This window comes from Tamandua tetradactyla, chromosome 26 (genome assembly GCF_023851605.1).
Source record: "Tamandua tetradactyla isolate mTamTet1 chromosome 26, mTamTet1.pri, whole genome shotgun sequence".
In the NCBI taxonomy this organism is placed as follows: Eukaryota; Metazoa; Chordata; class Mammalia; order Pilosa; family Myrmecophagidae; genus Tamandua; species Tamandua tetradactyla.
The window spans coordinates 17,450,084-17,477,457 of record NC_135352.1 but is presented as its reverse complement, the minus strand read 5'-3'; the positions used below and the strand labels follow the sequence as shown (position 1 = coordinate 17,477,457).

Here is a 27,374-nt window from a genome sequence, read left to right as displayed (position 1 = left end):
ACTGAACTACTCTTGATTATATTTATATTTTGGTGTAAATCTATGGTGTTGTATAAGACTAACCTGTTTTTCTCATTTAAAATGTTTTGGTTCTATCACCATACTTAATTGTAACATACCTCTTTTCAAATTATTCAAGAAACCATTGACTAAAGATACTTGAATTATTTTAGCAAACTTTTACATTCCAAAGTAGGTCTGCGTGATTTCAAATTATTCAATGTCTGATGAGCGGAATAGATACCACTTATATAAAAATTATTTGATTCATTTAATTCTTTTCTGTCAACTTGCTTCTTTCCACATAGCTCATTTCCATTTATCTGTCTGAGAGCTCAATTGTCTTTGATGATTCAACGTTAAAAAAGTCAAAAGAGAGAAAATGCATGTCATTTCTTTTAGCAAACCATAAGTAATAAAATGTGTGCTAAGAAAGTGAAGATCATTTGTCACATGCAGTGTGTAAAATAGAAAAGTAGTGCACTTATATTGAGAAAATAGGGACTTTAGTTATCTTTTCCAGCAGGGGCAAGAAGCCGTTGTCCAAATATAGAAGCAATAAGGGAATCTTAGAGGGACTAAGAGTGAACAGTGTGTGGTCTCGGTCCCTGTCGCAATTCACAGTTGCCACTTTCCTTCCGGTGAGCGCCATATATGGACATAGACACAACTACTTTATACTTATAGTAAGTAAGTAAGAGGACAGATAGCCTCATTTGAAGATGTTTGGTTCAAACTAAAGCAGTCTCTGCAAATTCACCACGAGGGTTTCTTGGGCTGTTTCGAAATTCCCTTTTTGTTGTTGTTTTATTTTTAAAGTAAAAATTATCACGTTACTTTTTATCCTTGAGTATGTTCATCATAATTAGCCTAGAAGAAATTTTAAACTACAAATATAACTGTTGAAACACACATTGACTTTTTATCAGTCAATGTAGTTGCTGCACATCTCCATGTGCATGAAATGACATCAAATTTGAAAAGTAAAATTTAGAGGTATTTAAATTACAAACATCCAAAGACATTGCTTTGATGTTTTAAGACTCATCATTTCACCAGGTATATTTAGAAACTTAATATCAATGCTAATGGTTTGAAAATGAGTAAGAATACGCAAATGACAAATATATAGTAGATACTTTCTATTAACATTTCTCTTTTGACAGGCTAATAGGTGAAATTCCCTTTTGTATTACGTTTTGTTGTTCAACCAATACTGAGTGAATGATAAGTACTGCATATGGGATGATGGTGGAATATAAGATTGAGTATAACTACGTTCCCCTTTTTAATGCATTTACAGTTTAGTGGGAGAAAACTTAAGACATGCTCCCAAATTACCAAATTATTAAAATACAGTTCTTGAAAAATTCATACAGTATTGCAAGGTTGAGAGGGACATGAAAATGGAGATGAATTTAGTGAAGGATTGATTGAGAAAAGAGGCAATTTTAACTAGATTCAAAGGAGAGAGAAGATTTTAACAGATTGTAAAGTTGTGAAGGCATCCCAGCTATAAAAAGCATCCCAAGTATAAAAGGCACAAACAAAGGGAAAATATCATATATAATCGTCATTGTGTGCTTAAGAGTTGGTAGTGATTTGAATTTGCTGAGGGCAATCGGGAGGGATCTGATAGAAAAGATAAAACTGAACACACTGTTTCAGTTTAGTTTATTCCACTCACAGGTAAAGGAGTTGGATACATCTCCTTGCCTTCCCATGATTCGGGTTTTCATCTACAGAAGTAGGATTATGATCCTGGCCTCTCCTACTTCTTAAGACTGTTAGAATCAAAAAAAGATATTCACAAATTTTTTGAGAATTATTTATATATAAATAGAATTTATTATAATATCTGGCCTAAAAGAACGACTTGAGACCAAAAAAATAGAAGCTTTGATCTTTAACCAATGAGCTCACTCATTTAGACAGAATAATATATGATGGAACTTTATTCAAGGTGGTACTAGGAATAAATTGAACAGAAAGGGTTATGATCCTTGCCTCTCCTACTTCTTAAGATTGTTAGAATCAAAAAAAGATATTCACAAATTTTTTGAGAATTATTTATATATAAATAGAATTTATTATAATATCTGGCCTAAAAGAACGACTTGAGACCAAAAAAATAGAAGCTTTGATCTTTAACCAATGAGCTCACTCATTTAGACAGAATAATATATGATGGAACTTTATTCAAGGTGGTACTAGGAATAAATTGAACAGAAAGAATGTATTTCTGATGTAAGAAAATGCTTTTCCTGAGGAATTACAGTGTTTCTTATTAAAAGTAAGTAATTTTTAAATTAAGTGAATACTATAGAAAAAATGTAATTCAGAATATCTATATGTAATTCTTAATTTATTTACAAATTTGAGTAAAATTGGCCAAGTTAGTCAAATGTATTATGTACTGAATCTTTTGTCAATTAAAAGTTAGTATGGGGGGTGGGGGGTGCAAGGGTAGTTCAGTGGTAGAATTCTCACCTGCCATGCAGGAGACCTGGGTTTGATTCCCAGCCCCATGCACTTCCCAAACAAAAAAAAAAAAGCAAACAAACAAAGCAAAAATTCAACAAATGGTGCTGCAATAAGGGGATACTCACATGGAAAAAGAATGAAATGTGACCCCAACATACAGCATACAAAAAAAAGATAATGCAAACATTTTATATTAAGATTATTTTTCCTTACTAAGTACAAGTAGACTGCACTCAATATTTCCACTGGAATTACACTTTATTAACTAGCTATGAAATAGTATATTTTGCAAAAAGAGTGAATTTCAGATTTATAGCAAAATACAAATAATTATTGAGTGGCACTCATCTAACACCCATTAAAGGCAACTAACAGGGCAGGCTACAGTGGCTCAACAAGCAGAGTTCTCGCCTGCTATGCCAGAGACCTGGGTTCGATTTCTGGTGCCGCCCATGTGAAAAGAAAAAAAAAAAAAAAGGCAACTAACAAGTGTATTTGCAGAACTTCATTTAATTCACTTTGGGTTAAGACTGTATTTTATCTCAATGATTTGAATTCAAAAATTTAGAAGAAAACTGATTTTTAAATCAAGAAAATAAAAGACAAAAAAGCAGCAGAGAATAATTGTAGAAATTAATTCTCACAGATAAAAGTTACTTAAGAGGTTTTTATCATTACTTTAACATTAAGTAAAAAGTTACTTAAACATTAAGTAAATTTGTTTAATTTTACTTAAATTAAACATTTTACTTTAAGTAAATTTACTTTACTTAAATTACATTAATTTACTTTAACATTAAGTAAAAAGTTACTTAAATGAAGAGGATTAAAGTTTTTAATATTATTGTACCAGCAAGTATGATTTAAGTTTATATTGTTTTATCAGAACCAAATTAAGCTGTTTTGGTTATCTTAGACTTAGTGGTTTAAAGCATGAATTTTGGATATGCAATGAACAATCAAATTGGAAGTGCTTTTGTATTTGATTTTTTAAGTACAAAGTAAACTGTTACTATTTGGGTTGTATTTCCAATGCTTAAATCCAGGAAATAGTCCTTGACAAATGAATTCATAATCCTATTTGAAAATTTAATGCTGTGATTCTTTAACAAGAAAATGTTGAGTTTAAAGGGTCATATATTATGTAAAAAGTACAATTTGAGATTGGCATTTTATGGTACAAATAACAGCAATCGAAGATTAAGTATTTTAAAAATGAAGTTCTAAAGCCGTAAACAATATATCTTGATGACAACGGAAATAATTGCTCATCTTATGAATGTAGCTCTGTTGAAAATATTTTAAATCAAAGTCAAAAAGTCAATCTAAGAGAAAGTCTCTCCCTTCTCTTCTGGGTTCAACCTCTTGCCTCCTGTACTGTCTGTCTGAATTTCATCCCACATAGAAAGGACTCTAGTAAGAACATTAAGACCTCTGGTGATTGGGCAGGGTCATGCCGTAACTGTAATAGCCTCATCCAAAATTCCTATTTATAACGGGTTCACACCACAGGATCAGATTAGATTTAGGAACATGTTTTTCTAGGGTGTCTACAGCTCCAAAGCGCCATCACGTGTCTATTCAGTATTTGAAATGTGGCTAGTGTCACTGAGGAAATGAATTTTTAATAGTTCCTAAGTTTAATACAAAATTAAAGTAATTGCATATGGTAGCTGGCTATTGTATTAGACAGCACAGGTTTAGAAAATGTCTAGATACAAGGAAAATAATAAAATGGCTTCTTAACTCATTAATATAAATTTCTGCTGGATCTAAGATTTCAAAGTAAAAATTCTAATCACAAACCTACTAAGAAAAAAGGAAGTGCTTATTGTAAGTAGTTTCTAAGTATGGAAGATGTATTTAAGCATAGATAAAAAAAGAATTCATGAAGAAAAAGAACTGACCAACTTTAAAATATATAGATAAATACAATTAACAAAAATAGCAATCAAAGACTAACTGGAAAATATATATCTAATGCATAAGAGAAATAAGATGCTAATTGGCTTAAAATGCAATGTGGCTTTATTATTCATCTACAGCGAAATATATTAACAATCTAATAAGAAAATAGTAAAATAGTATGAAAGTAAAATAATGGTACAATAAAAGGATATGCATAGGAAAAGAAATCTAGATGGGAAATAAAAATATTAAAGTGGTGCTCAACTTGACATTTTAACTTCATAAATGCAAATCAAAGAAATAAAATATCATTTTTTTACTCTATAAATAAACAAAAATTTTTTGGGTACCAAATGCTAAAAGGGTTTGTGAATCAGGCCAGTGCATATACCGGTGAAGGCCATCTAAATTGGTGTAGACTTTTAAGCTAAAAATTTTGCAAATTGCTTTTAAGTTAGCAGCTTTACTCCTAAAGGTTCATGCTACAACTACATTTGCACAAATATGCAAACAAATATGTATAAAATTGCTCATTTACTATTGTTTGTAATAGAAAAACTAGAAATGGCATATATATATATAAACACAAATGCTATGTTTTGGCCAAATGCCTAATGGCCAACGTTAAAGTTAATATTCATCCAAAGCTGAAACTAAAGTCAAATAACACCACCATTTTCAGAAGACAACAATAAATATGAAATTTTATCAAAAGTAAATTATCATAACTTTATTATTATTAACTTAGTTGTCAAATTTTAAATATGCTATTGTAACACAGGCATTATTATTTACAGCCTTGCCTACTGCTAAATTGAACCTCTGTGCTGCATGTTTGCTTACTTTCAGATGAGATCAGCACCGAGCAAGGTTTGGGAGAAGAAATAGACTATTCTTGAAGTTTTTTCCTTATCCTTATATTTTTTTCCTATCCTTTTTTTTTTTTTCTTATTCTTTCTTTTTATTTTTTCCTGATCCTTATATTCATGTGCATGGTTTTGGAAATTTCTGCTAACACTGAATTTGATGTCACAAAATTGACTTCTTTTAAAAAGTTGAAAAAGTGATCAGACATCGAGCAGAGATATGAATGAAGCTGATCTAGATAGGACTAAGGTATATCAGAAGACTGGCTAAAGGATAATATTATCCATATTTTGCAGCTTCAACTTCTGTCTGAGATCAAAGGGAGAAATGTTTATTTAGTGCAAAATTTATAATTTGGGGAGTGCATTTCCTCATTTGATTTGTATGGTCAGTTTAATTGAATACACTAAGTACATGGAATCTTGAATAGGGTGTGAGATTTTTACATGAATGAATTTTGCAGGAATAAAGTGAATAAGGAGTGTGAAACCCTGATAAATCCCAAAGTGATTTAGACAGTGAATATAGAAGTATTTGCAAAGTCCCCTTTGGGGAATGCCGAGAAAGGGGGAAAATTCAACTTCCCCATTTGGAGAATTTCTGATATTCTTGCAAGCAGTGGGGACAACCAAATCAACAGGCCAAGATATCGATCTTGGGGTTCACCCTTATGAAACATATCCCTGCAAAGGAAAGGCTAAGTCTACTTATAATTATACCTAAGAATCACCTCCAGAGAACCTCATTTGTTGCTCAGATGTAACCTCTATCTCTTTAAGCCAACATGGCAAATGAACTCATTGCCCTCCCCCTCTATGTAGGACATGACTCCCAGGGATGTAAATTTCCCTGGCAATATGGGACAGAAATCCACAGATGAGCTGGGACCCAGCATCAAGGAATTGAGAAAACCTTTTTTGACCAAAAGTGGGAAGAGAGAAATGAGACAAAATTGTCAGTGGCTGAGACATTTCAGAGTCGAGAGGTTATCCTGGAGGTTAATCTTATGCATTATATAGATATCCCCTTTTTAGTTTATAGTGTATTGGAGTGGCTGGAAGGAAGTATCTGAAACTGTAGAGCTGTGTTCCAGTGGCCACGTTTCTTGAAGATGATTGTATAATGATATAGCTTTTATGGTGTGACTATGTGATTGTGAAAACCTGTGTCTGATGCTCTTTTTATCTATGATATGGACACATGAGTAAAAAAATATGGATAAAAATGAACAAATAATAGGGGGGAAGAAAAGTTAAAATAAATTGAGTAGATTGAAATACTAGTGGTCAATGAGCGGGAGGGGCAAGAGGTATGTCATTTATGAGTTTTTCTATTTTTCTTTTTTATTTCTTTTTCTGGAGTGATGCAAATGTTCAAAAAAATGATCATGGTGATGAATACACACTATGTAATGATATTGTGAGTCATTGATCATACATCATGTATGGAATATTTGCATGTTAAGTTTTCACAGTAAAAATATTTTTTTAAAAAGTTGTTGCTGCTGTTGATGCATAACATACTGCTATTGGTCTTTTTATATAAGTAAATATCTATCTACCTATCTAATTTGAATTTTTGCAAACTTTAGCAGTGCTGTCAACTTTGTAAAAAGTATTCCATGTGTACCATATTGAGTTGACATTATATAGAAATTAACAGCCATATTAGTCTAGAAATGTTCAACTTATTTTTTTTTTCCATTTGCACAGGAGTAATACACTGTATTAAATATGTAAGGTCTTAACTACATGGGTTTGCTTACAGAAACCAATAAAGTATTCTCTAAATTTAAAAAAAGAGGGGGGTGGAGAGGGGACTGAACTGCTGGTACACACAACAAGAATGAATCCTCAGAACACACTGAGTGAACGCTGATACAAAGGAAAACATACATTATGATCCCATTTATATGAAACTCTGGGAAGAACACATCTAATCTTTAATAATAGAAATCAGCTTCATGATTTGGGCTGAGGTGAGGGGCCTAACTGAGAGGGGCATGAGGGAATCTGAAGGGCACAGGAAATCTTTTGGACTGTTGGAAATCTTTACACCTTAGCTCTGTAGCTGGTTATTTGTATGTACACAATTTGTCAAAACTGGCCAAACTGTATACTTAAAATGGGTGCATTTTATTTTTGCAAGTTAAATGTACTTGCAAAAATCAGAAAAAAAAATTGACTTTCAATTTTTCCTCCCAATAGGTAAAAAATTCCCAACCAAAATATCTTTTATTGAAAGACTCATGGCCTAAGTAAAAATTAAATGAAATTTTTGCAAGTTTATTTTGTTTAATATTATGAATAATAGAATATCAAGCAACTTCACACAAGTTTGAATTAGGATACAATTTAAGCTTTATTATTAGCCTTTATATTGCTTTTTAATATTATAACCATTGATTCACAAAGGATTTGGTATTCTAAAATTTTCTGGGTACTCAGTCTCTACATCTTTATATTTATTCTCAATTTATTTTCTAGTCTATTAAACTATTTGAAATTTCTTATACACAAAATTATCAGCTTTTACAATCACCATTAATTATTGCTACATTTTACATTTGCAGTAATAAACCTTTGAACTAAAATTGACTAATTGAATTTTAAATCCTTAGGCACATAAGAATACTTGCACTCTTAATATGTCTAAAAAAAACTTACATAAAATTAAAAGTGAACTCAATTCCCGGTGCCTGCCCATGTTCAAGAAAAAATTAAAAGTGAATACTTATATATTAAATAAATCTGAATGGCAGGCATCACTCAAGTTGAATTAGGCATGATGCTAACCTATGTGCTCACCGATCACTAATCAGACAGGTTTAAGGATGTCAAAAATGACACTGGAGTAGTCATTCAAATATTTTGTCTTTCCAAAAGTGAATGTTGAGCCAAAGCTTAATGACTGATTTGGATTAAACACAAACATGAAGCCACTTTTTGATGCTTCACAGCTAGATAGATACATAATGAAATAGTTGTTGGATAGATACCTAATAGCAATATATATTAAATAATACTCCTTAGTTAGTGACCCAACTGAGAGAGCCAGTACCCGTTAAGCTTTTTTAGAGATAACATTATGGAAGCAAGACTAAGTACGAGCAGCAGTCTGGGCATATTGTGATGATAAGCCTAGCCAAAAAGATAGTGGAAAATGGGTAGAACAGTGATGATGGTTAATTAAAAAATTTTTGCAAGATTGTAACTGGGAGATGATTTGTAATCAAGGCTCTGCTTTTCTTGTTATATTCTCCTGCTTTTGAAGAGAGTAATAACCTCGTTATGTCTAATCTAGTCATGCCAAATATTTTTAAGTAATTTTCTTTTTTGTGGATAGACAGACCAAAATGAGTTTTCTTTTTTCTTTTCTCTCTTTACAGAATCCATGTAAGACCTTTTCCTAGAAATAGACGTTTGACTTTTAGATGTTATTTCACTATATTCAGACTAATAAGTCAACCTATATGAAAACATAATAGGAAAGTCAATACAGAGTTTGTGGAAATTTCAGTGTTAGCTCATAAGAAGACTCAAAAAATAATAGATGATTTTATAAATTCAAAAACACTAATAGTTTGTATTTATGTAGTTCATCTCAATTCACAATTATAATTCAATAAACTTAATTGCAGAAATTAATTTCATATTGATTTTCTACATGAATTATACTCAGGTTATTTTATAGATGAGCCTATAGTCTTAGATAAGAGAGAATTGTATAGGAAAAAATACAATGTGTTTAATCTCTGTTCTCCACCTTCCCCTGTGTACTTTGATTTCTTTACATTTCACTGAATTCATGGTCAGAATATATGAGAAGAAAGCCTATCCTTGATATAGGGTTGCTCACTATTCCCTTTTCTTCTTTCTTTTTCTTGCCACCAAGCCCATTTATGACGTGCAGTAATAAAAGGAGTCAAAGCTGTATTATACTATCTCTTACTGGAAAAAGTTAATATGTTACTGAATACGGCACTATACACATTTACAAAATCATCTACTATTAGAAGAATTATGTTTGATAGGTATAAGAATGATTGGTATTATTTTAAGGGTGAATTGAGTAAAAACTCTAGGATTACAAGGCAGAATTATTCTTTAGAAGATAGCATGGCTTCTAAGGAAAACAAAGCCCAGGAAAGAGATGGGCACAAGCCCTGAGGCAATCACCTTAGGCAGGACCACAGAAGGAAGAGACACCAGGCACTGGATAAGCAAATAAAAAGAAGACTAAATTTTTGAAGGGTTGCTAAAGGGGTGGTATGAGAGAATAGAAACCTTGGGAATCATAGACACAAGAGATCACTCACTCACAGGTTCTCCTCCACAAACCAAAGTTGAGTACATGTAAGAAATCTGACTTAGAGTGGGAGACTGGAGGAATCCTCCTTCATGATATAATACTGAAGAAAGGGAGCAATAGTTGCTATGGGAAAGCCAGCCCAGGACTCTTCTCTATTGAGGAGATGGGCAGCAAACACTGCTGCACATGTGAGACTCATTGCAGCTGGGGAGAAATAAAGCATCTACCCATGGATTAGGGGCAGAAAACTGTCCTATGGTCTCCAGCCACAAGGGATGGGTCAGAAATTTCTCTTCCACAATTAATTCACCAAAGATCCAAAGCATAGTTTGGCTGCCATTGAGAACAGTCATTGAGATTCATTGAGAGTAGAGTCACTGAGAAAGGCTCACTCATGAGATGCAGGGAGTGAGGGTCTGCCTAGCACAAGGCAACAGAGAATCTCCCTGTCCCCTTATGGGATAGCAAGCAATGAGTCACAATCAACAATAGTCTACAACTGGAGGAGAAGGAGAAGCATGATTCTAGAGAGAGAACCCCTCTGAGGAGCAGACACACAGAAAAGACAATCTAAGGATTTAGAAGGAAAATTTAAAAAAGATTTCCAGCAACCTAACCATTACCTTCAGCAAAAATCTAGAATTAGAAACTGATGGTGTATTGAAGGTAATCAAAACAACAACAAAATGAAAATTCAGCTAAATTCCTGACTACTTTGACTTCCACATTTATGTCCCAACAGAAGAAGCTGTTTGCCCATTTCCAAACATGATGGTATTTAGCTCAGTCCCCCTTGTTCTATACAGGTAAAGTCAGCATCCAGGTAAAGTTACAGGAAACAAAAACATGCAAATAAAGGGAGAACAATCTACTTTCAGAAGACAAAGCAGACAATAGAACCAGTCTCAAAGATGGCATAGATGTTAGAACAATCTGATTAATGTTAAGGGCTCTAGTTGAAGAGGTAGATAACATGTATAAATGCAATTTAGCTGAAATGAAAACTTAAGGAGTTTGTAAAATGGAAATGCCATAAATAAAATACACAGTAACAAAATTAAAGCTTTCCTTTGAAAGTACTATCAGTAGATTGCTAAAGCAGAGGAAATAATCGGTGAACTTGAAAGTAGTTTAATAGAAATTATTGAAACTAAACAGGTACAAAAAGGGGGAAAATGTGAAACAACAAAAGGTTACCAGGAGCTAAGAGACAATTTTCAATGTTGAGAGACAATGTCTCAATTACATATATAATTGGATTCCCAGAAGGAGAAAAGAGAGAGAGCAAGGCAGAAGAAATATTAAAAGGAGAATGGGTTGGGCATTTTCCTAAACAACCTATATCATAAAACCATAAATTCTAATACTAAAAAATAATAAGACCTCAAATGAATGATCTAAGTACCCACTTATGAAACTAATAAAATAAAGCAAATTATATAGAAAACAAGAAGGTTGAAGGAAATAATAAACATGAAAATAAATCAATGAAATTGAAAACAGAAAAATAATAGAGAAATATCAATGAAACCAAAAGCTGATTCTTTATGAATATAAATAAAATTAATAAACCTCTAGCCAGAGAGATAATAAAAAGAAATAGTAGAGTCAGCAAGAAGAACTGAATGGTAATGACAATCTAATAGTGGAGAAAGAGCAAAACTGTAGAGAATACTTCTGAGGTGCAGGAATACAGAAAGGAAAAAACTGAGAGAGAGAGAGAAAGACAAATTACCAATATTAGGAATGAAAGAAGATTCCTCTTCAGTGCTCTCCTCAAAATGTTGTACAGTCAGTGTATACTGCCACTGCAAGTCACTAGCCCTCTCCAGAAGGAGTACAGTAATTCCTATACACAAAAAAACATGCCTATCTGTCAATGCCAGTTATCAGGAGCTGCCTATAAGACTGAACCAGGCTCCTCCTGCTCCGGCAGCTCTCCAACCACCACCGTGCCCTCTTCCGCCTTCACCAGCTCCTCCGCCACCAGCCTCGACAGCCTTGCCACCCTCACCTTTCCTCCTCCAGAACAGCTACTGGGGGAGCGGAGACGATACAGAGCAGCTCCCAGAGCCACGACGGAGATCAAAGGGATGGCGTACCCCATCCTGGAACGGCTGACTATCTGGGAGAACCAGCTCCAGTGAGATCGCCAAGGGGTGCAGGCTTTCCCGGGCGGGACGGCAAGCGGCCGGAGTCCCTCCCTCCCTCCTTCCCAGGCCAGCTGGCAGAATTGGGCAGGTGGTCCCCTCGGGCCGTGGCGGCTGGCACCCCCACCACGCGAGGCCCCCCGGACCAACTGAGAGAGTTGGGTCGGAAATCCCCAGACTGCGGAGAACGGTGACCGGGGGGTCCCTTCCAAACATGTGACTCCCCGGTCCGGCTGGGAACAGTGCACTTTCCCAGGCTGCGGCAGCTGGCACCCTCCCGCCATGCTTGGCGCCCCAGGCCGACTAGGAAATTCGGTCAGGCGCTCTCCCGGGCTGCGGCGGCCGGCAACCCTCCCCGCGTTCAGACCCCTGGGCCGGCTGGCACTCTTCCAAGCCGCTTTGGCTGGCGAACCTCCCCCACGGCAAGAGTTTTCCAAAGTTAAAGGACCCACAGCACCTTTTACTGGTCAGACCCGCAGACAAACGTGTGCCACGAGCGCCACCTACTGGGCAGGATAAGAAAAACAGAACCCAGAAAATTCACAGAAAAATCTTTCAACCTGTTGGGTCCAACACCCAGGGAAATCTGACTAAATGCCCAGACGCCAGCAGAAGATAACGGATCATGCTCAGAAAATGAAAATATGACCCAGTCAAAGGAACAAACCAGTAGGTCAAATGAGATACAGGAGCTGAGACAACTAATGCTGAATATATGAACAGAAATGCAAAACCTCTTCAAAAATGAAATCGATAAACTGAGGGAGGACATGAAGAAGACATGGGCTGAACAAAAAGAAGAAATAGAAAAACTGAAAAAACAAATGACAGAGCTTATGGAAGTGAAGGATAAAGTAGAAAAGATGGAAAAAACAATGGATACCTACAATGATAGATTTAAAGAGACAGAAGATAGAATTAGTGATTTGGAGGATGGAACATCTGAATTCCAAAAACAAACAGAAACTATCGGGAAAAGAATGGAAAAATTTGAACAGGGTATCAGGGAACTCAAGGACAATATGAACCAAACAAATATACGTGTTGCGGGTTTCCCAGAAGGAGAAGAGAAGGGAAAAGGAGGAGAAAAACTAAAGGAAGAAATTATCACTGAAAATTTCCCAACTCTTATGAAAGACCTAAAATTACAGATTCAAGAAGTGCAGCACACCCCAAAGACATTAGACCCAAAAAGGCATTCTCCAAGACACTTACTAGTTAGAATGTCAGAGGTCAAAGAGAAAGAGAGGCTCTTGAAAGCAGCAAGAGAAAAACAATACATCACATACAAGGGAAACCCAATAAGACTATGTGTAGATTTCTTGCAGAAACCATGGAAGCTAGAAGACAGTGGGATGATATATTTAAATTACTAAAAGAGAAAAACTGCCAACCAAGAATTCTATATCCAGCAAAATTGTCCTTCAAAAATGAGGGAGAAATTAAAACATTCTCAGACAAAAAGTCACTGAGAGAATTTGTGACCAAGAGACCACCTCTGCAAGAAATACCAAAGGGAGCACTAGAGTCAGATACGAAAAGACAGAAGAGAGAGGTATGGAGAAGAGTGTAGAAAGAAGGAAAGTCAGATATGATATATATAATACAAAAGGCAAAATGGTAGAGGAAAATATTATCCAAACAGAAATAACACTAAATGTTAATGGACTGAATTCCCCAATCAAAAGACATAGGCTGGCAGAATGGATTAAAAAACAGGATCCTTCTATATGCTGTCTACAGGAAACACATCTTAGATCCAAAGATAAACATAGGTTGAAAGTGAAAGGTTTGGAAAAGATATTTCATGCAAATAACAACCAGAAAAGAGTAGGAGTGGCTATACTAATATCGAACAAATTAGACTTCAAATGTAAAATAGTTAAAAGAGACAAAGAAGGACACTATATACTAATAAAAGGAACAATTAAACAAGAAGACATAACAATCATAAATATTTATGCACTGAACCAGAATGCCCCAAAATACGTGAGGAATACACTGCAAACACTGAAAAGGGAAATAGACACATATACCATAATAGTTGGAGACTTCAATTCACCAATCTCATCAATTGACAGAACATGTAGACAGAGGATCAATAAAGAAATAGAGAATCTGAATATTACTATAAATGAGCTAGACTTCACAGACATTTATAGGACATTATATCCCACAACAGCAGGATACACCTTTTTCTCAAGTGCTCATGGATCATTCTCAAAGATAGACCACATGCTGGGTCACAAAGCAAGTCTTAACAAATTTAAAAAGATTGAAATCATATACAACACTTTCTCGGATCATAAAGGAATGAAGTTGGAAATCAATAATAGGTGGAGGGCCAGAAAATTCACAAATACGTGGAGGCTCAACAACACACACTTAAACAACGAGTGGGTCAAAAAAGAAATTGCAAGAGAAATTAGTAAATACCTCGAGGTGAATGAAAACGAAAACACAACATATCAAAACTTATGGGACGCAGCAAAAGCAGTGCTAAGAGGGAAATTTATTGCCCTAAATGCCTATATCAGAAAAGAAGAAAAGGCAAAAATGCAGGAATTAACTGTCCACTTGGAAGAACTGGAGAAAGAACAGCAAACTAATCCCAAAGCAAGCAAAAGGAAAGAAATAACAAAGATTAGAGCAGAAATAAATGAAATTGAAAACATGAAAACAATAGAGAAAATCAATAAGACCAGAAGTTGGTTCTATGAGAAAATCAATAAGATTGATGGGCCCTTAGCAAGATTGACAAAAAGAAGAAGAGAGAGGATGCAAATAAATAAGATCAGAAATGGAAGAGGAGACATAACTACTGACCTCACAGAAATAAAGGAGGTAATAACAGGATACTATGAACAACTTTACGCTAATAAATACAACAATTTAGATGAAATGGATGGGTTCCTGGAAAGACATGAACAACCAACTTTGACTCAAGAAGAAATAGATGACCTCAACAAACCAATCACAAGTAAAGAGATTGAATTAGTCATTCAAAAGCTCCCTAAAAAGAAAAGTCCAGGACCAGACGGCTTCACATGTGAATTCTATCAAACATTACAGAAAGAATTAGTACCAACTCTCCTCAAACTCTTCAAAAAAATTGAAGTGGAGGGAAAACTACCTAATTCATTCTATGAAGCCAACATCACCCTCATACCAAAACCAGGCAAAGACATTACAAAAAAAGAAAACTGCAGACCAATCTCTCTAATGAATATAGATGCAAAAATCCTCAATAAAATTCTAACAAATCATATCCAACAACACATTAAAAGAATTATACATCATGACCAAGTAGGATTCATCCCAGGTATGCAAGGATGGTTCAACATAAGAAAATCAATTAATGTAATACACCATATCAACAAATCAAAGCAGAAAAATCACATGATCATCTCAATTGATGCAGAGAAGGCATTTGACAAGATTCAACATCCTTTCCTGTTGAAAACACTTCAAAAGATAGGAATACAAGGGAACTTCCTTAAAATGATAGAGGGAATATATGAAAAACCCATAGCTAATATCATCCTCAATGGGGAAAAATTGAAAACTTTCCCCCTAAGATCAGGAACAAGACAAGGATGTCCACTATCACCACTATTATTCAACATTGTGTTGGAGGTTCTAGCCAGAGCAATTAGACAAGAAAAAGAAATATAAGGCATCAAAATTGGAAAGGAAGAAGTAAAACTATCACTGTTTGCAGATGATATGATACTATACGTTGAAAACCCGGAAAAATCCACAACAAAACTACTAGAGCTAATAAATGAGTACAGCAAAGTAGCAGGTTACAAGATCAACATTCAAAAATCTGTAGCATTTCTATACACTAGTAATGAACAAGCTGAGGGGGAAATCAAGAAACGAATCCCATTTACAATTGCAACTAAAAGAATAAAATACCTAGGAATAAATTTAACTAAAGAGACAAAAAACCTATACAAAGAAAACTACAAAAAACTGTTAAAAGAAATCACAGAAGACCTAAATAGATGGAAGGGCATACCGTGTTCATGGATTGGAAGACTAAATATAGTTAAGATGTCAATCCTACCTAAATTGATTTACAAATTCAATGCAATACCAATCAAAATACCAACAACTTATTTTTCAGAAATAGAAAAACCAATAAGCAAATTTATCTGGAAGGGCAGGGTGCCCCGAATTGCTAAAAACATCTTGAGGAAAAAAAACGAAGCTGGAGGTCTCGCGCTGCCTGACTTTAAGGCATATTATGAAGCCACAGTGGTCAAAACAGCATGGTATTGGCATAAAGATAGATATATCGACCAATGGAATCGAATAGAGTGCTCAGATATAGACCCTCTCATCTATGGACATTTGATCTTTGATAAGGCAGTCAAGCCAACTCACCTGGGACAGAACAGTCTCTTCAATAAATGGTGCCTAGAGAACTGGATATCCATATGCAAAAGAATGAAAGAAGACCCATGTCTCACACCTTATACAAAAGTTAACTCAAAATGGATCAAAGATCTAAACATTAGGTCTAAGACCATAAAACAGTTAGAGGAAAATGTAGGGAGATATCTTATGAAACTTACAATTGGAGGCAGTTTTATGGACCTTAAACCTAAAGCAAGAGCACTGAAGAAGGAAATAAATAAATGGGAGCTCCTCAAAATTAAACACTTTTGTGCATCAAAGAACTTCATCAAGAAAGTAGAAAGACAGCCTACACAATGGGAGATAATATTTGGAAATGACATATCAGATAAAGGTCTAGTATCCAGAATTTATAAAGAGATTGTTCAACTCAACAACAAAAAGACTGCCAACCCAATTACAAAATGGGAAAAGACTTGAACAGACACCTACCAGAAGAGGAAATACGGATGGCCAAGAGGCACATGAAGAGATGCTCAATGTCCCTGGCCATTAGAGAAATGCAAATCAAAACCACAATGAGATATCATCTCACACCCACCAGAATGGCCATTATCAACAAAACAGAAAATGACAAGTGCTGGAGAGGATGCAGAGAAAGAGGCACACTTATCCACTGTTGGTGGGAATGTCAAATGGTGCAACCACTGTGGAAGGCAGTTTGGCAGTTCCTCAAAAAGCCGAATATAGAATTGCCATACGACCCAGGAATACCATTGCTAGGTATCTACTCAAAGGACTTAAGGGCAAAGACACAAACGGACATTTGCACACCAATGTTCATAGCAGCGTTATTTACAATTGCAAAGAGATGGAAACAGTCAAAATGTCCATCAACAGAAGAATGACTAAACAAACTGGGGTATATACATACGATGGAATATTATGCAGCTTTAAGACAAGATAAACTTATGAAGCATGTAATAACATGGATAGACCTAGAGAACATTATACTGAGTGAGTCCAGCCAAAAACTAAAGGACAAATACTGTATGGTCCCACTGATGTGAACGGACATTAGAGAATAAACTTGGAATATTTCATTGGTAACAGAGTCCAGCAGGAGTTAGAAACAGGTTAAGAGAATGGGTAATTGGAGCTGAAGGGATACAGACTGTGCCACAGGACTAGATACAAAAACTCAAAAATGGACAGCACAATAATACCTAAGTGTAAAGTAATCATGTTAAAACACTGAATGAAGCTGCATCTGAGCTATAGGACCTTTTTTTTGTTTTGTTTTGTTTTGTTTTTACTATTATTATTACTTTTATTTCTTTTCTCTATATTAACATTCTATATCTTTTTCTGTTGTGTTGCTAGTTCCTCTAAACCGATGCAAATGTACTAAGAAACGATGATCATGCATCTATGTGATGATGTTAAGAATTACTGATTGCATATGTAGAATGGTATGATTTCTAAATGTTGGGTTAATTTCTTTTTTTTCTGTTAATTAATAAAAAAAAAAAAAGACTGAACCAGGACACTTATCTATGGCTCACTCTCCCAAAACTTGTCCTGCAGGCAGAAGCAACTTGCAAAAGCCACAGGAGTGTAAGAAACAATTAAATCAAAGAGGCCTGAGGCAAAGAACTACTGGCTTTAAATTATACACTAGAGTACCCTGGGTGGTGGGAAAGTATTTCATAAAGGTTAGCAGGAACATTCAGAAACCTATAAACGGGCAAATTCTGAAGTCCATGAGTTAATGCAGCCCAGGAAGAAATGCAGAAGCAGAAAAGACAGAGAGGAGTCTGCATTTGAACCTCAGGATGATCTCCTCAACATTGTACTGGAAGTTCTAGCCAAAGCAATTAATCAAGAAAAAGAAATAAAAGTCCTCCAAATTGGAAAGAAAAAAGTAAAGCTTTTCCTATTTGCAGATGGCATGATTCCATATGTAGAAAATCCTGAAAATTTTGTAATAAAGCTACAATTTGTAAGCAAATTCAGCATAATAGTGAGGTACAAGATCCACACCCCAAAATCAGTAATGTTTCTTTACACTAGTAATGATCAATGTGAAGAGGAAATCAAGGGAAAAAATCCATTCAAACATACAACTAAATTATTCAAATGTCTACTATTAAAACTAATCAAAACATAAAGAATGCACACATTGAAAACTATAAAAATTAGTAAAAGAAATAAAAGAAAGTTAAATAAATGGAAGGACATTCTATGTACATGAATTGGAAGACTAGATATTGCTAGGGTTTTAATTTTATCCAAAGCAAAATGGAAATCCAATGCAGTCCTCATCAAATTTCCAACCTGTTTTGCAGAATTGGAAAAAGTAATCTTCAAATTTATATGGAAGTGCAAGGGACCCCAAAGAGCCAAAACCAACTTGAAAAAGAAAGAAATTAGAGGGCTCGCTTCCCAATTTTAAAACCTATTACAAAGTACCACAGTCAAAAGAGCATAGAAATGGCACAATGCAGACCTATAGACCAATGGAATCAAATTGAGATTTCAGAAATAAACCCTCACATTTATGGTCAATTGATAAATTTGATACAGTGCAAGTCCACTCAATTGGGAAAGAATAATATCTTCAACAAATGGTGCTGGGAAAATTGATATCAATATGCAAAACAATGAAAGTAGACCACTGCCTCACACAATATACACAAACTCAAAATGGATCAAAGACCTAAAATGTTAGGCCCAAAACTGTACGCTCCATTTTAAATTCCCACAAACAGCACAATAGGAGCACAAGTGTTCCTATTTCTTGTATCCTGGCCAGCATTTTTTTTTCTTTTTTATAAGACTAGCTAATATAGTGGATGTGAAATGATATCTCATTGTGGTTTTGATTTGCATTTCTCTAATGGTTAATAATGTTGAGCATCTTTTCATGTGCTTATTGGACATTTATATATTTTCTTGTAGAAATGTCTGTTGAAGTCTTTTGCCCATTTTTTAAATTAAATTATTTGTTTTTTGTTGTTGTTGTATTGTAGGGTTTTTAAAATATATATTCTGGAATTGAACTATTATCATATTTGTGCTTCTGAAATATTTCTCCCATTCTGGAGATTGACTATTCACTTTCATGATGAAGTCTTTTGATGCATGAAAGTTTGTTATTGTTGATGAAGTCTAATCTATCTTTTTTTTCTTTTGTTGGTCGTACTTTATGTGTAATGTATAACCTTGCCTAACATAATATTCTGAAGATCTTTCTCTGTCTATGTTTTCTACTAGGAACCTACAGTTTTGGTTCAAACATTTAGTTCTTTGAACCATTTTTTAGTTTGTTTGTGTATATCGTGTGATGAAATGGTCTACTTCATTCTTTTGCATATTGATATCCAGTTTTCCCAGTTCTTCTGAAAGTTAAACATAATATTACCTGTATTACTTGGGAACCGTGTGACTCAGCAATTCCACTTCTAAACAATTGAAAGCAGGACTTGATATTTTCACATGGATGTTCATAGCAGAATTATTCACTATTACTAAAAGCTAAAAGCAACTCAACTACCCATCAATAGATGAATGCATAACCAAAATGTGGCATATACATACAATGAAATATTATTTGGCTATAAAAAGGAATAGAATTATGATACATGTGGCAATATGGATGAAACCTGAAGACATGACGTTGAGTGAAATAAGCCAGACACAAAAGGACAAATATAGTATCAGCTCACTGACAGAAAATAACTAGAATAAACAAATTTATATAGTTTGAAACTAGAATATAGATTACCAGGGGCTGGGGTGGGGTCAGTGAATAGAGATTTAATCGGTACATAATTTTTGTTTGGATTGAGGGAAAAGTTTTGCTAATGGATTATGGTGATGGTAGCACAACAATGGATGTAATTAACACCACAGAAGTATATATTTGAATGTGGTTAATTCCCACATTCAAAAGGGAAATTTTTCATTGCATATATGCTATATACACACACACACATATATATATATATATATATGTATATATATATATAAATTTTTTAAAAACACAAAGGACAGTACAACACAGACAGTGAACAAGACTGTAGGCAATAGTATAATTGGAACAGTATTGTTTCAACAACTGTAACAAAGGTACTGTACTAATGCAAAGTGTTAATAATAGGGAAAACTGTGCTTATGGGTTGAGGGTGGGGAGCTGGTATATGGGAACTTTGTATTTTCTGCATGATTTTTCTGTAAACTGACAACTTCTCTAGTAAAAAATAAATTTTTAAAAATTCCTTGAAAGTTATCCTGGGATCTTTAGAAATTCTATGAATGCACAAATCCATATTAATGACTGCAATTCTAATTCTTGACTGAATGTTCTTATAAAATCAATGTTAAGCAGATAGCTTCACTGTGCATGCTTAACAGCTGATGTTATAAAATTCTACACATTTTTTCAATTTTCCTAAAACTTTGTTAAATTTGCAAATGTGAAAATTCCAGCTAATTGAAATTAATTTTAAGTGTTCATTAGAGAACAGCAACTAAAATGAATCGGGAAAATAAATCTGTAAATTAGGTAGGAAAAATATAATCAGAACAGCAGTTTAAATTTATGATAACAATATTCAACTTTACTTACATTGTACTGAAAGGAAAACGATCCACCAAGAAAATTCCTATTGATCACTCTGGTGATGTAAATGCCACCTGCATCTGATTGAATTTGATTTGTATTCTGTTCCCAATATTAAAGAGATCCTTTAACTCATAAATCTATATTGTAAATATGCAACAGCCATTTTACCCTTTGTAAGAAATGACTGAATATGCAATATTATCATTTTCTAGAAAATCATTATCATTGAACTGAATCACATGATTGATTAAATTAAAGATCAAGATTGGATAAAAAAAAAGTTGAGAGCAAGACTTGTGGAGGGGACTGGGGCTGGGACTGGGGTTGTGCAACCATGCTTGATTAGTAACCATCTATTGACAATGGCTGACTCAGGAAAGCAGCAGCAGGCTGATGACCAAAATTGCAGGTGGGGAAGAAGAAACAGGGCAGCAGGGCTCAAATGCAGATTCTTCATGAAAACCACCGCTTGCATGACTTTTGATACTGTTGTTGCTTAAGTCTGATGATGCCAGCTGGTTATGTAAGCCTTTGCAATAACAACTGTTTGCTTCACAAAGTGCTTGCACTTTTGGAGGCATTTCCAAATGGCAAGTAGGACCACTGAAACTGAGGCAGCTGGGTGGGGGAGTGTGGTGGTGATGACGTTGAAAGTGGCGGTCATGCTGTTAAAAGCACCTTGGGCATAGGTGTCCTAGTGCACGGTGATTCTCTGGTGACATGGCAAGTGCTTGGGACAGCAGGAAGGTAACCTTGGCATATCAAGAGGCCAATTTCTGATATAGAACAAGATGTAGTTCTTGTTATCTCCTATAGAAGTAAAAGTGGTGCTTATTGCATGTAAGAATAGCTGGAGCCTGATACTGTGGAAGGTTCACTATTGCGGACAGCAAAAGCAAAATCAGAAGCCTTCTGAGAGGTAGATGGAGTTGAATTATTAATGGAAATAGTTGTAGTTTGTGATTCCATTTTCATGATAGTTGTTGAAACTACAATAGATTCATCTTCGTCAATGATAAGGTCTACACTTCCTCTACATTCTACCTCAAGGACTGAATGATGGTAGAAATTCTACCACGGTTCTATGGTTCCAATGATGACTTGTATGAAAACTTGAACCTTGGCTCCAGTGCGGTCTGGAATGTCCAGAAGTTGAAGGAGACCAATACAGTTCATCAACTGTTACAATTTTCTCTTCACTGTCAGTTGAGGGAACATTAACTTCTTCCTTAGCAGTGACCTGGGGAGTTGATGAAGCTTCTATCACCATAACATCTTCATCAATACTTCTCTGGGGTGTGTAGATGTGTCTGTAAGATAAATATTTTGCCCAAAGACAATGAAATCTTCTGCAAACTCCAAACCCTGAGTCTCTATCAAGTAAGCAACAACTAGCTAGCTGCTGACCCAGCCTTCCCAGCCATAACTCTTCCACAATGAAATACTTGAAAACTAAAGACAGCAAAAATAATCTTGAAAGCAACTAGAAAGAAACAACAAATTATCTGTAGGGGAATAACAATTGAAATGGTGATGATTCCTCATCTGAAACCAGAGGCCAAAAGAAGGGGCACTATATTTTTCAAATACCGAAAAAAAATTGTCAGGAAAATTCTAAAATCCAGCAAAATTACTCTTTGGGAATGAAGGAGAAATAAAAGTCATTCCCAGGTTAAATAAAACTAAAATAATTTTCAACTACCAGATTTACCTTTAAAGATTGTCTAAAAGAAGATCTTCATACAGAAAGAATGCTGTAAAAGAAGATTAGACATCAGGCAGGGAAAAGGAATGAGGAAAAGAACAGAAATATGCAAACATGCAATAGCTTATCCTTTTCCTCAAGAGTTTTATAAATCGTATTCATAATTAAATAAGAAACTATAGCACTATCGTATCAATACAATGATATTTAAAAGAAGGGAAGGCAAGGAAAGTGAGGTTTTCACACTTCACTTGAAGTAGTAAAATATTGATACCAATAGACTGTTATCAGCCACATTTTCATACGGTAATACCCAGAGCAATCAATACAGAGAGGAACACTCTAAATGCCATAAATAAAACAAGATAGAATCTTTAAAAATGCTCAAGTAACCCTCAAGAAGTTAAGGAAAGAAAAAGATTCATGAGAACCAGAGGAACCAGAAGAAATAGAAATCAAATTATGGGATGGTAGACTTAAGCATGAAGATATCAAATAACAACCTTAAACATAAATGTTCTAAATACACCAATCAAAAGATAGAAATTGGCAGAGTTAATTAAAAAAATAAAAAAACGGTACAACAATTTGCTGCTTACAAGAAACACTTCAAATAAAACAACACAGGTAGGTTGAAAGTAGAGGCATGGAAATAGATGTAGCTTATAAACATAATTTTTAAAGGTAGGAGTAGCTTTGTTGCTATCTGATAAAGAAGATTTCAGAGCAAAAACCAGATTACTAGAATCAAAGAGGGGCATTAAATAAGGATAAAAAGATCATTCCTGACAAAATGACCCCAAATTTGTATGCACTATACAAAGAACTTCAAGATACATGAAGCAACAATTAATAGTGTTGAGAGAAGAAATAGACAAAGCCGCAATTATAGTTGGGACTTAAATATCCCCCTCTCAGTAGCTGATAGAACAACTTCACGCCCTTGTACCTAATCCATGGGATAAAGAGAAAATCTCAAGAAAAGTAAAAAATAAATAAAGAGGACTAAAGGAAAAAGAAAAAAATCACCATATCAAAATACATTGGATGCAGGTAAAGCAATGATATTGTAACCAAGAAATTAGAATTTAAGGGATCATTTTGATTACTGAATCATTGTATTCCTTTTTGCTTTCTGGTATATTGGAGTAGACAGAAGGGAATACCTGAAATCCCTAAAGTATAATTCAGCTGCCCTGATACCTGAAATGACTGTAAAAGCCCTTATCTTGTGTCTTTGAGACTGTGAGAGCTGTGACTCCCTTTATTTGATCATTTTCTTATAGGACAAAGGCCCTACTGCTAATGAAGAATTTGAAGTTAGTCATTAACTATTTTCAGTTCCTGACAGTTTGTAAATCATATTGTTTAGACTCTGCTAGTGAAAGATAACTTGTCTTCTTCCTTCCTTTTAGCTTACAACTTTCGTATTGAAACGATAGCTCTGCCTCCCCTCCTTTCAGCTTAAGTTCTTCTAGTGAAATGATAATGATTACTGTCTCCTTTTCTGCTTTGAACTCGCTATCCAAAGTGGCCCCATCTCCCTTTGCTGAAATCCTTAAAAACCTTGAACCCCCTAAACTCAGGGAGACAGATTTTGGGCCACTAGGCCATCTGCTTTCTTGCTACACTCCTGACAACAAACTTGTTTCCTTTTTGAAATCCAGGTGTCTCAGGAATTGGTTATTGAGCACATCAGGCAAAAGAATCCACTGCCTTTGTCCGGTTACAATGCGGGGGAAATTTATAGCACTAAATGCTTACCATTAAATATATTAGAAATCAGGAAAGGTCTCAAATAAATAAGCTAAGTGATGGCAACATGACTATATGGTTTGTTAAAATTCCTAGTTCTGTACACCAAAAAGGGCTAATTTTACTTATCATAGGTAAATTGCCTCCGACAAAAAAATGTCTATGTCAAAACATAAATTACCACAAAAGAATTTGGGGGAGGAGAAATTTAAAGAATGGAGTAACAACCATTTCAAAAATAAATGATGAAGTAATTTGTTGTAAGCCCCAAAATCAATGGGGCTATTTGTCCTATAAATGAAAAATATATTTTGCAGAAGTTCAATCAAAGCATTTACCTATCTACTTGGATCTCTTATAGAAAATACTTCCTCCCAAAATGAATTGGAGGATTTCCATAGTGTAATAAGATCGATCCCCTCAAGAAGAAGGAATAAAAGCATAAGGAAAATGGGCTGATATTATTTCTCTTTTTAAAATTCCAAACAGAAAGCTGCTATTTGACAATTATCAATAAATTGTTAGTACTATGCCCATTTTAGGCACTTTCAAAAAAATGAAAGTATCCACAGATAGATGTATGTCTTTGCAATAAATTCTCTGAAAAAACAAAACTGCTCCTGTTGAAAAATATCAGGGTAGTATTTTTCTAGTTTTATTTGTTGGTCCTATCAGCATACCAATGCTATTTGAAAAAAAATGCTATTTGAAAAGCAATTGTTATTGATAGATGAAGCTTTATTGCTTAAGAAAAGTAAACATGAGATTTTGGCACAATAAACTAGTTGTATTTCATTTTATTCCTAGGGACTAAATTTATTCATACTTTTCAACCAGCCCTCCCAGTATTTAGTTTATATAGCAGCATCGCTCTCTCTTGGGCATGAAGCAGTTCCAAAGTTTTGGTTCTACATAACTCTACATTTAGTTTCCTTATGCAAGAACCAGGTTAAAATTATTGTGCTTCAAGGTAAGACAAATAACTGTTATGTTTCTCCCAATGCCTCAAACTTTTTAAACTAGTACTATTCGATAAAATTCAAATAGTTTTCTCTTGAGTTCTTTAAGCAAATTTCATCAGTGTTTACTCCAGTGTCTCCAAACACATTAACTCAGTTTTGGAATGGGATTTTACTTCTGTCACATTGACAACTGGCACTGTTCAATAAAAGCTAGAGGATTAGAACATTTTTTTTCCTGTTCAGAGCAGCATTTTACATTTTCATTTTTTCACCACTTTTAGATACCATTGGAGTGCCTATAATTTATAGTTCTTAGGCAAAAGAAGCAGATACGGGCAGGCAGCATAAGTATTGCAACTTGTCAGATTTTGTAATTGAGGCTTTTTATGATAAGACGAGAATTTTGAGGCTTTTCAATGTCAGTTTAAATTGCTACATCACTGAAAGGTATGCCAGATACACTCTGAAAAAAAAATTGGTAACAAAATAATTTGGAGAGTTGTACACTCAGTTATTTAGTGGATGTTCTAGTTTGCTAGCTGCCGGAATGCAACACACCAGAGATGGATTGACTTTTAATAAACGAGGATTTATTTTGTTAGTTCTTCAGAGGAAAGGCAGCTGGCTTTCAACTGAGGTTTTTTCTTTCCTGGGAAGGCACAGAATGATCTCCGCTGGCCTTCTCTCCAGGCCTCTGGGTTCCAACAACTTTCCCCGGGGTGATTTCTTTCTGCATCTCCAAAGGCCTGGGTGGAGCTGCAAGTGCTGAAATGAGGTATGCTGGGCTGCTTGGGCTGTGCTACGTTGAGCTCTCTCATTTAAGCACCAGCCAATTAAGTCAAACGTCATTCATTGCAGCAGGCACACCTCCTAGCCAACTGCAGATGTAATCAGCAACAGATGAGGTTCAGGTACCATTGGCTCATGTCTGCAGCAACAGAACTAGGTGCCTTCACCTGACCGAGTTGACAACTGAATCTAACTACCACAGTTGATAACAAAGCCATCCTAGTTCTATCAGCAGCCAATAGCAAATAGGACAAATCAGCCTAGATCATATAGACTTCTTTTCATTCCATACACCACTGCAGTGCAACCCTAAATCTTTTTTATGCAACTGTAAATCTTTCCTGCTAAAATTCTTACCAAAAATCAAAATATATATCATCTACTCAGAACTACACTACAGTTCTTCCTAATAGCTGGAGTATGGGGGAAGGAAGGAAGGGAGGCAGGGGATAAGAAAACAAGGAAAGAAGGAAGGCAGGAGGGATGAGGGAAGGAATGAGGGAAGGAGGGAAATTTGGAAAGAAGACATGAGGTAGACCTGGGTTGAAAAGTCCTGGGATGTCACTTTAGTAGCTCTATAATTTGAGCACATTGTTTCTATAAACAGAAGTGACTTCTAGAACATCCATCTTTGCAGTAACTGTTATGCAATTTCATTTCCTTGTCCATATTTATTTGGATAAATAACATTTTCCATATTATTTCTCAAGTCACACTCTGGCATCAGTGAGAATAAATGTAGAGGGGAAAGTCCAGGAGAAGGATATATGGGCTTTTCCAGCTGGTTAGGCCATTTATCATAGAGTGGCAGAGAAAAAACAATTACAGATGGCAGAGATAAGATAATGTGCTACATATTTGGTTAAACAAGAAGTCTGACCAAGTCAAGACCACCCATGAGGAATATAAAATTCCTACTGTGATGGTTAGGTTCTGGCGTCAACTTGGCCAAGTGATGACGCCCAATTGTCTGGTCAGGCAAGCATAGCCTGACCCTTGCTGCAAGGATATTTTATGGCTGGTTGATAAATCGGAAAGCTGGTGTATAAAATCATCAGTCATTTGGTTGTATCTGTGGCTGATCACATCTGTGATCAACTAAGGCATGTCTTCCATAATGAGATAATCCAATTATTTGAAGGCTTTTAAGGAAGAAGAGATTCTTTCACTGCTTCTTCAGCTAGCGAGCCTCTCCTGTGGAGTTCGTCCAGATCCTTCTTTAGAACTGCCATTTCACAGCCTGCCCTATGGATTTTGGACTTTTCCATTCCCCAGGTTGTGGGAGACAGCTTTATAAATCTCATATTTACAGATATCGCCTGCTAATTGTATTTCTCTAGAGAACCCTGACTAATACACCTGCCTTCACTTGACGCACACTGACAAAGGTTGGGAAACCTTACAGAAGTGGACATCGCATGTCATAAAAAGAATCTGTTTCCCAAACATAG

At 35.1% G+C, this 27,374-nt stretch overlaps 1 long non-coding RNA gene across 2 annotated transcripts in view; it reads right to left on the bottom strand.

The window, feature by feature from the left end:
• LOC143669798 (uncharacterized) overlaps positions 1-27,374 on the bottom strand; it is a 143,429-nt gene that overhangs the window by 18,215 nt on the left and 97,840 nt on the right. The window contains exon 4 of one of the 2 annotated variants that reach the window (XR_013169070.1): positions 21,546-22,022. The exons of the other annotated variant lie outside the window; for it this stretch is intronic. This is a non-coding gene — a long non-coding RNA (uncharacterized LOC143669798). Of the gene's footprint in view, positions 1-21,545; positions 22,023-27,374 lie in introns of those variants that run through there. 2 annotated transcript variants of the gene reach the window in all.